Source organism: Mus musculus, chromosome 1 (assembly GCF_000001635.26).
Source record: "Mus musculus strain C57BL/6J chromosome 1, GRCm38.p6 C57BL/6J".
NCBI lineage: Eukaryota > Metazoa > Chordata > Mammalia > Rodentia > Muridae > Mus > Mus musculus.
Genome location: NC_000067.6, coordinates 96,654,143 through 96,663,920, shown reverse-complemented (window position 1 = coordinate 96,663,920; position 9,778 = coordinate 96,654,143). Strand labels below are relative to the sequence as shown.

The 9,778-nt window shown below is 36.1% G+C and overlaps 1 long non-coding RNA gene across 1 annotated transcript in view; it reads left to right on the top strand.

Annotated features, from left to right (window-relative positions):
• The first annotated feature begins 1,347 nt into the window (after window positions 1-1,347).
• The window catches only part of 4930533P14Rik (RIKEN cDNA 4930533P14 gene), a 50,517-nt gene continuing 42,086 nt past the window's right edge, over window positions 1,348-9,778 (top strand). Inside the window, exon 1 of the long non-coding RNA NR_040478.1 lies at window positions 1,348-1,502. This is a non-coding gene — a long non-coding RNA (RIKEN cDNA 4930533P14 gene). The remainder of the gene's footprint in view (window positions 1,503-9,778) is intronic.

Sequence of the window (9,778 nt, the reverse complement as noted above, 5' to 3'; positions counted from 1 at the left end):
GAGTTATTAAAGTTCTTCTTGACGTCCTCTACCATCATCATGAGATATGCTTTTAAATCTGGGTCTTGCTTTTTGGGTGTGTTGGGGTGCCAAGGACTAGGTGGGGTGGGAGTGCTGCGTCTGATGATGGTGAGTGGTCTTGATTTCTGTTAGTAGGATTCTTACATTTGCCTTTCGCCTTCTGGTAATCTCTGAAGCTAGTTGTTATAGTTGACTCTGGTTAGAGCATTTTCCTCAGGTGACTCTGTTAGCCTCTATCAGCAGACCAGGGAGACTAGCTCTCTCCTTAGTTTCAGTGGTCAGAGTATTCTCTGCAGGCAAACTCTCTTCTTGCAGAGAAGGTGCCCAGGTATCTGGTGTTCAAATCTGCCTCCAGGCAGAAGTTGTGTTCCACTCAGCAGAGGTCTTATGATCCTGTGGAGGGTCCTATGCCGACATTGGCTGTGTCCGGAAACTCTGCGCACAAGGAACACAGGTGCTGGAGTGGACCAGAAGGGACTTGTTCCCCTGATCAGTCCGGGTTATCTGCTTCCCTAGTTAATGCAGTCTCAGGTCCCCCGGGATTGGATTGGAGCAGACACTGTGTTCTACTCACCAGAGGTCTTAGGATCCCATGGGGGATCCTGTGTGGGTCCTTGCGGGTGTCTGGAGATTCCGTGGCCAAGGCACCCCAGTGCTGGAGTGGACCGGAAGGGACTTGTCATTAAAACATATTTATGTTGGCAATTTCCAAATTAACTTATTATGACTCTAAAAGGTGAAAAATAATGGCATCTTTCCCCCTATTCTATTGACATGTTGATCTAATAAGAATTGAGTTTTAGTAGTGGAACAATAACTCCCTCTTAGGAAGAATGACTTGCCATTTCCTACAACTGATATTCATAGCGAATAATACACATGTTATTTACTTTCTTATCTATTTAGCATCAGTTTTTCAATGTGGGAAATGTGTGTACATGTTTGTGTGTACATGTATGAATATGTGTACATGTGTGTTGTGACTGGGAGTTGATATCAGGTGTCTCCTCTATCAAGTCTCATTGATTGTTGGGCTCACAGATTGGGTAGAGTGGTTGCCCAATAAGCTCCAGGGACTACTCTACTTCTGTCACCTACTTGGTACCAATAAACTGAGTTTTCTCCACAGCTGCAAGGATTCAGATCATTTTGCTTGTGGAGTCAGCATTTTACCAACAGAGCCATCTCAGAAGCTCTCTTGTGTTCATTTTAATTTACATTACTAGTGTTAACTAGTCAATTATGAAGTATAACTAGTCAATTATGAAGTATAACTAGTCAATTATGAAGTATAACTGAAGTCACAATTTCCCTGAACTCTTAGTTACTTTGTATGTTTGTTTCCCCACCGTATACCACTAGGTTCATATGTATATAATTTTGGGGAAACATATTTGTGATTCATTTTTTACTTATGTTTTGTTTATTTCAATATGACATGATTCTCCTAGACTCCAAATGCATGGCTTTAGGGCTAAGAGGTAAGCTTTCCAAGTCCCTTCTTTGGTGCCTTTATGCTGTTTAGTACCTTGAAGTGTGAAAGAGCCAAGTCTTTTTCGACCAACATGATGCCCTAAATGACCTTGGTAGCCTCTCTGGATGAAAGGAGGATACCTTTTCAAGGCTTTTATTATGTGGTCTTGCCTCTGCTTTTTCAACCTCATGTCCAGTGTCTTTTCCTATGTCTCTAAACACTCCCATCATGTCTACTAACTTGTAGTAATACCTTGAATTCTTAAAGATTTGGTATATTTATTTCCTTTCTTTTCCATTTCTTTTTTGGGGGAGGAAGGGGGAATATATATGTTTTAACTGCTTATAAAATTTTGTAAATAGTCCATCATTTCAGATGTTGCTATATATGGAACATATGCCTGTTTTCATTAGTAGTTACTCAGTCAAACTGAGCTACCTTTCAGCCTGCTTGTGACATCATTAATGCTTCTGTTTTGTTGTTTACTTGAAAGCAAATATGAATCTGGATACAATTTTGAGAATGATCAAGAGGGAACAGAGGAGAAAAGTATCAAACTCTAAATTAATAATAAGTATGTTAATTTTCAAGTGAATTTATTATTTCTAGCTTGTTTAAGTCTTTTTGATGTTTTCCAGAAAAATACAACCCTAATAATAGCTTTCTATGACATATATATCATGCATTTTATACATACACACATATATTGTTTGTATCAGAACTTGGCATTAATTAGGTAAAGGGTCTTCATTAGGAAAGGGTCTCTAAAATATGTTTAAGTAAATCCATTAAAATCAACATGAGCCAACTCTGGGTGCTGCTTAGAGAATAGAAGTCGTTGTTCTTTAAGGGTGGGCTAAAACCCTGTATGTAGGAATAAACTTTGTTGCTTTGTGAATTGAATTTATTCGTCTTGAGATGCAGTTTTGAAATAAAAAGTTGAGTGTGAAATTAACATTTCTTTTATAACATTTATAATGTTTGTGGTTTAATTAGTGTTTTGGGTATTTCTAACAGAATCTTTAGTGTCCATTGTGCTAGAGAGTAAGTTAACCATCAGATTTTCTGGGAAATGCTTTCATTCTGACAAATAACCTTCCCCAAGATAATAGGACGTATATCTGTATTATTCTTACATCAAATGCCTTTTCAGTATTTGAAAGTGTATGTGTCAGAACAAAATAAGATAAAAGGTTTTTCAAATATTTTTTCTTTTCTTTTATAACACCTATAATTTCTCCCTGTTTCATATGAAAAGGTCATTAACTGCTACAGCTTTAAAAGCAATGCTATATGTCCAGATTACTAAAGAGTTTTGAGGGTATAAATAAAAGATTTCTTTGAAATGTATCATTATCCTATTGATACTGACTGGTGTATGTGGCTTCTTTCTTATAATAACTAAGATCACCTGTGTGACAGCAGGATCGCTTGTTGAATTTAAAAAAGCATTCTATTATGAATATTCAGAACAATATGGGTACAAAAAGAAATGGACCGAATTGATGAACTTGTGTCAACATTGAGCCCCGCAGGGCTTTTCGGCAAGACTTTTCTCATTGAGTACTTATAGCAAGTAGTCTATCTAGAAAATAAAATACATTTCCGAGAAGTTTTCCCTCACTTCGCACCTTAAGCCTGTTTGCTAACCTTAGGAGCAGCTGCTCTTGACAACAGGTAATTGGCAGTTTCCTGTGACTCAGAAGGGCATTCTGTGAAGAAGAAGGATGGCTTCTGTGCATTAAAGCCAGGGAGCTCTTCTCTCTTAGTGGAAACCAAAATATAGGCTTCGAGGAGAGAGCTGTTGTTGTAGCAAGTGATGGATGAAGGAAGGAAAACATTACCGCCCATGCTTTCAGCTTCTGTTCCTAAATCAACCCGGGAGAAAACTGATGAGTGCAACTGTTTTCTTTTTCATTTCCGAACTTTGGCATGAGTTTCAGAAAAGAGTTACATTCATTGAGTCTTGCTGGGATGGCGAACAAGCTTAGAGAAAACTCTTATAAAAATTAACAAAGGAGAAAGCCATATGAAGAACAAGGATGCTCTTGCATTGCTACACCTTGCAAAGCTTTGCAGGTCTTCAACAGTCTTCACTGTTCTTCACTTCACGGAGAGAAACACGCCAAAGAACTTCTCCTGGTATTCCAGCTGACTCTTGCTGCTTACACTGACTTGTGCCAGTTTGGCAGATCCTTGCGATTTCTGCTGGTCAGAACCACTGCTACTGATTTGTGCTTGGTCTGTGCTATTCGATTGGACTGCTTAGGTATCCTGACAACAAAGAGTAAAATCGCCCCCCAAGGAACTACTTCTAAACAGGTTCACAACCCACTTTTCCTATTAACCTCATGTCTTAGTCAGGGTTTCTACTCCTACACAAACATCATGACCAAGAAGCAAGTTGGGGAGGAAAGGGTTTATTCAGCTTACACTTCCACACTGCTGTTCATCACCAAGGAAGTCAGGACTGGAACTCAAGCAGGTCAGGAAGCAGGAGCTGATGCAGAGACCATGGAGGGATGTTCTTTACTGGCTTGCCTCCCCTGGCTTGCTCAGCCTGCTCGCTTATAGAACCCAAGACTGCCAGCCCAGATATGGTCCCACCCACAAGGGGACTTCCCCCTTGATCACTAATTGAGAAAATGCCTTACAGCTGGATCTCGTGGAGGCATTTCCTCAACTGAAGCTCCTTTCTCTGTGATAACTCCAGCTGTGTCAAGTTGACACAAAACTAGCCAGTACACCTCCTTAGTCTCCTACCTCCAGTTAGTGGACTAGAAGGGAGGTTGAAGTGTTCAAAATCACTAAATAAAGTAGGCTTTAAAAAAATAAATCTATGCCTATATTATTACAAATATCCATCCTGAGTTTGGACTGTACACTGACTTCAAAATTAAGCTAAATTCAAGAAGCTACATGATATTGCTGTAAGTTTGTGCCACTTGAATGCAGTTTTCATGTCCAGATCTTATGAGACTCTAGGCAGAATGTAGATTTTCTGTTCACATCCTAAAAGACTTGATAGATAACAGCTCCAGCTGCCTGGTTATTTGTATTCTCCTGCCTCTGTATCTTACAGGACATGTACTTTTTTCCCTTGAATTCTGTTTTGAATAGAAGTTTTCTTAAACTTCCTTCTGGTCTCTCCTTAGTTCGTTGTCTGGTAGAGTGTTATTATGGAACAATCCTAACATGTGGCTACCTCTCCCAAGGACCAAGGCAACTTTCCTCGTCTCAACTTATGGTTAATATATATATATATATTAAAAATATATTAATATATATAAATACATATTAATATATATTAATATATATTAATATATAAATATATATTAATATATATACACACACATATATATTATATATATAATTATAGCTGTCTACAGTGTAGAAAAAAATTTAAATATTTTGTTTTGCATTTTGGATTCAGGATATAGGTGGATGGATATATGGGAGGATCATATATATAAGAATTGTTGAACTGCATGTAATTTAGAAAACACAGGTACATGAAACCACTCTTCCTATCTTCCTTTTGCTACAAGCTGAATACAGATTTGCAAAGACCGAGGGCATCTGGTTCCCACCTTGCATTGCAGAGAACAAAAGTTATCTACCAATGACATTAGACTCATATTGGCAAGTGGACACAGTGAAATTTAGTTAAGCAACTTTACTGACTTGCTTCATGTTGCTACCCATGGAGATACCACATCTTTGTCTTTTTGTCTTGCAAATTCTCTAAGAAATTATAGTTCTTTTAAGATGCTGTGCAAATTAGAATGTAAAGGCATTTCTTTTAGAACTACTTTTTATCCAGTGATTCCTATGCAGAGATACAAATTTCACAACCATAAATTTGTTTGAATTTTACACCTTAATCTTCCTTTTGTTGCAGACATCCATTCCAACTAATTACTTGGGAAAACTGAAAGACAATTGTTCTCCTCTCCCATAGCTTTATATTTTAGAATTTAAATGTTTTCTACTCAGCTCTCTTTTTTCTGAAAATTGTCATTCTTTCTTAATTTCACATTTAGAATTTAATTAACTATATATCAAGTCTGTATACTATCTTATATTTCCTTATTTGGAGGGGTTTTTGATTAAGAAGATCAAAAACAAAGGTCTGAAATATAAGGCTGGCAGTGAGCTGTGTGTTTTCCTGGTTCCTATAAGATAGAGAAGCCACACAAAAGTTTGAAGATAGAAAGTTTAATAGAAATATGTGCACATAAATATATAGCTGCAATATCTGAATTATCTAATGAGTAGTTAGTAAGAACTAAAAAATGAAACGAAAGAGGAATGTATAAAATCAACAAGTTTGAAGCTGAGTTGGAGTACCCAGTACAAAGTACACATAAGCCACAAGAGGAGACCCAGGTCCTGATGTGGAGAAGATATCCTTGGCTGCCAGGTGACAGAGGTCATATTGTGGTTCCACATATCCAAAACTTGACTGGCATCTACTATGGTAGTTCTGGATGCTATTACAAAAAGGTGTGGTCCAGATTTAGGGTGGGTCTTCTGACCTCAAATGATCAGAATTTACACTGCATTTTTCTTCCTCTTGTGATGCAATTAATTAAAAATCCCTAATAGGTGTGCCCATCTGCTTGGGTTTTTTTGTTTGTTTGTTTGTTTTGAGAGAGAGAATTTATCTCATTCTTATCATTCTTATCTTTAATTATTTAAGATACATTGGGCACCATAGCAGAATAGCCACACAGAAAATAGATTCATAAACACAATCACATTATCACATACTCATGCTTACATTCTATTATGTAAGAAGATGAAATTGAATATTTTAGTTAATTCAAAATGTAGTCAAGTTGACAAGAATAGCTTTCATAGTATATATCACATTGTCTTACCCACCATTTGATAGATTCTCAATACTACAGCATATGGCATCAAAATATCAAATGTCTCCAACAAAGAAAATCCCAGGTCAGGATAATTTTATGGATGTTTCAAGAAAGTGTCTAATGAATGAATTATAACCTTTAATTTTTTTCCCAAAGAGTAGAGAACATAACATTGGGCCACTATCAATGTTATTATAAACAGAAAAGAGAAGATAAGGAACCTGCCATTTAAGACAAGAGCATACAGATTGATCACCCAGTACCAAATTGTCAACCCTGAAAGCACACATACAAGTAACACGGAGGAACACATTTTGTTTTATATATATTCAACTATACATTATATTCCAAAGTATGGCCTTGCATGTTATTGTATGTAAGCATAGAGAAAGAGAGAGTACTATATATTGCATGCAATATATATTACATGCATATTTTCAAATCTAGTTAAAGATGAATATTGAACAGTGTTGTAGATTGCAATGATAGCAGACATAGTTTGTTTCAAATCTCCAGCAAAGGGGTCTTGTGCTAAACCTCACCATATCTTAGTGTTCCTTTGTCCTATCACTGTTCTAACTGGAAACTCTCCTCATGCCACATTATATATACTATTAACTGCAGCACACAATGCTCCATTTTGCATGTGAAGCAATCACAACAGGATTGAGAATGCCAATACCTTGCCTTGAGTGACTAAGATATCCTAACTTCTCAGAGATAGTGACTTTGTAAAAATTTTATTAGGCCCTTTACTTATTTTTCATTATAATATAGTTAGATTAGTCAACCCTTTCCTCTTTACCATATACCCATCCATATTCTCTTTCATTAATTGTTACATGCATATGTGTCTATGTATGTACATATATATTATTAAAAAGAACCTGCTCAGCTCATACAATGTTAATTCTATGTATGTTTCCAGAGCTGGAAGAATGGTATTGAATAACTAAATAGTGAGTTACTCTATAGGAAGACTGTTTCTTAAAATCTTAATATTTCTCAGTTGCCTGTGGATTTTTGTGTAGGGGTAAAGCTTTATGACTTTGTCCCATTTAGCGTGCCTATTGATGTTCTTGTTCATCATGTGTTTAGGGCATGTTCCTCGTCAGGGAGCACATGCTGAGTATGAGTAACACCTGCATATCCTTCAGAACATAGCTTGTAATTGGAGGACTATTGTAAGAAATGGAAAGAGTGCTAACAAGAGTTCAGTGTAGGCCATTCCACATTCTCTCCTTGTCCTTATCCTACCTCATGGGAAGTTCTAACTAACCATTTCCTCCAGAGTTTGAGAGAGGTTTCAGGTCCAGACTGTTTTTCAGGACCTCAGAGAGTGAGATTTCCTAAATCCTTCTTCTTTAAATGTATGTATTTACATTTGAAATGTTGCCCTCATTTCTGGTCCCCCTTCTTTATCCCACCCATTTCCCTTTTCCTCTGAAAGAGTCTGGTGGGGTGGGATGGAGGTGTGGACATTCTCGTGAAGACGGGGGCAGGGAGGTGAAGAGAAAGTATGGGATGTGGAACAGTTGGAGGATGAACAAGGAGGGGAATAAAGATGGAGTGTTTAAAAAGCAGAAAAATAAATAAATTTTTAAAAAGTTGATTAAAATAAAAACTATTGTCACACTTATACAACAGAGAAATACACCCAGTTGGGTGTTTTTAAAAACTCAAATGTTGTAGCATATTTTCTTTTATCAGCTGTTTTCAAACCTTGATCTTTAAAACTTTTGGGCAGTAGTTGTATGTAGTATCCTAAGTGAGAATGCTCTATGTGATTTGTGGGACATACAGAAAATATATGGGTCTTCTGATAAAATTCAATGATGTATTATTTTAAGCCTTGACATTGCCTTTGTGTGAATTTATATCAATAAATACCACTGTTAGTTTACATGCTTGGTTTTATATATACTTATAAAATTTTAATCACAATTCTTGATCTGCGCCAACCCCTTGAGTGTGTGTGTGTGTGTGTGTGTGTGTGTGTGTGTGTGTGCGTGTGTGTGTGTGTGTGTGTGCATGTGCACATGCTCATGCTTTGGGAACAGAGTAATCTACTTTTATTGCCAAAGGTTAATGATACTCTGGGACCAAACTCAATGTAAACACAACTATAATGAAAAATAGAAGACAGTAAAATAAAATTAATGACAAGAACCTTCACCTCTTTGCAGATTTGCCTGGTTCATCATTCTAAACTAATACATGTTACTGGTTATGACCATTAATATGATATATTGGCATCTGCCCACTGGCTATTATATTGAGAACAGAAACCTAATGTCACATGGCTTTAGATGTTTCTGTCTGAAGCTGATATGCTTCCAATGGACTTTCAGACAAGAAAACATAAAAGAAAATGATGAGTTTCAGTTTATGGTATAATCCATGAGAATGTTCAAAAGAAAAATGTCTCAACAGTAGAAACCACTTCATTTTGTCTACATCAATAAAAGGTTCATATACCCCCAATATAAGAATTTTTCATGAATACACACACACACACACACACACACACACACACACACACACACACAGAGTCATTGGAAATAAGTAACTTTTAAATTAGATTTGAGACATAATATACTATAATTTTCAAATATGATTAAAGAAAAATAATTTGTCTTAAATGTACACAATATTGTAAAAAGCAACAGTTGGAGTTTTCATATTTAATAAGGACCTACATTTATACCTAGGATTTGATGCTATGCAATGTAAAAATAAGTCACCAAATTAATCAAACTGCTAAAGAATAACGTTTCTTCTTTCTTTATGGCTTGAAACAAATGATATGTTATGGAGAAATAAAATGTTCAAGCTCTAAAAGAATGTGGAAATTTGTGATTGGAATTTGACTTTGTAAGAAGTTTGAAAGATTCTATTGGTTCTGATGTGTATTGAAGAATATTTCAGGGATTTTGTTCATGTTCAAATAGAAAATATCATACAAATAGATCCTCTAATGAAAAATGGGACATTGGTAAGTTTTACTGGAGATGTAAAATGCACTATCCATGTTTTTTTTCTAATGCTAATAACCATTCACAGCATAGTGCTCAAATACATATGTCCCTAAAGTCCACATGGCATGATCACCACATCTGTGCGATTTTTTATTACTGTTGATATCATCTACCAATATCATACATCCATCATAACAAATGAAATACCTTATGATCACTGAAAGTCCATATTTTGCATTATGCTTCAATCTTGGTGTAACTTCTACAGATTTATACAAATATGCAATGACACTGATTCTGCATTATATTTAAGAGAATAATTTTACTGCCCTAAGAACACTTTGTGATCTAGTATTGCTTCCTCTCTCCTTAACATTCATATCTCCTAATCTTTGTAGCTTCTATAGTTTTGCTTTTTTTATGGCTTA